At 63.8% G+C, this 271-nt stretch overlaps 1 protein-coding gene across 1 annotated transcript in view; it reads right to left on the reverse strand.

The window, feature by feature from the left end:
• LOC104386143 (laminin subunit gamma-2-like) overlaps positions 1-271 on the reverse strand; it is a 15393-nt gene that overhangs the window by 3126 nt on the left and 11996 nt on the right. The gene's annotated exons all lie outside the window — the stretch shown is intronic.

Genomic DNA, 271 nt, shown 5'->3' on the forward strand with positions numbered 1-271 from the left:
CACACCCCACCAGTGGGGTTCAAAGTCCCAGCACCCTGGTGGGCTCTGGAGAGGCAGCGACCAAGAGAGCCACCCAGGCAACTGTGGAGCTAAACCCACTCTGAGGCTAAACCCAGCCCAGGTTTGCAACCGGCCCTGGAAGCCACCCCTGGGAGCCTGTTCACATGCCTGGTGTCAAACCCTCTCCCCAGCTGCAGCACTGTGGCCTGTGGGGTGGGAAGGAGATGCTCTGCAGAGCTGCCAGCCCTCCAGCTCCCCCCTCACAGCACCC

The sequence above is a fragment of the Chaetura pelagica genome, unplaced genomic scaffold, assembly GCF_000747805.2.
Source record: "Chaetura pelagica isolate M959 unplaced genomic scaffold, ChaPel_1.0 scaffold363, whole genome shotgun sequence".
Lineage (NCBI taxonomy): Eukaryota > Metazoa > Chordata > Aves > Apodiformes > Apodidae > Chaetura > Chaetura pelagica.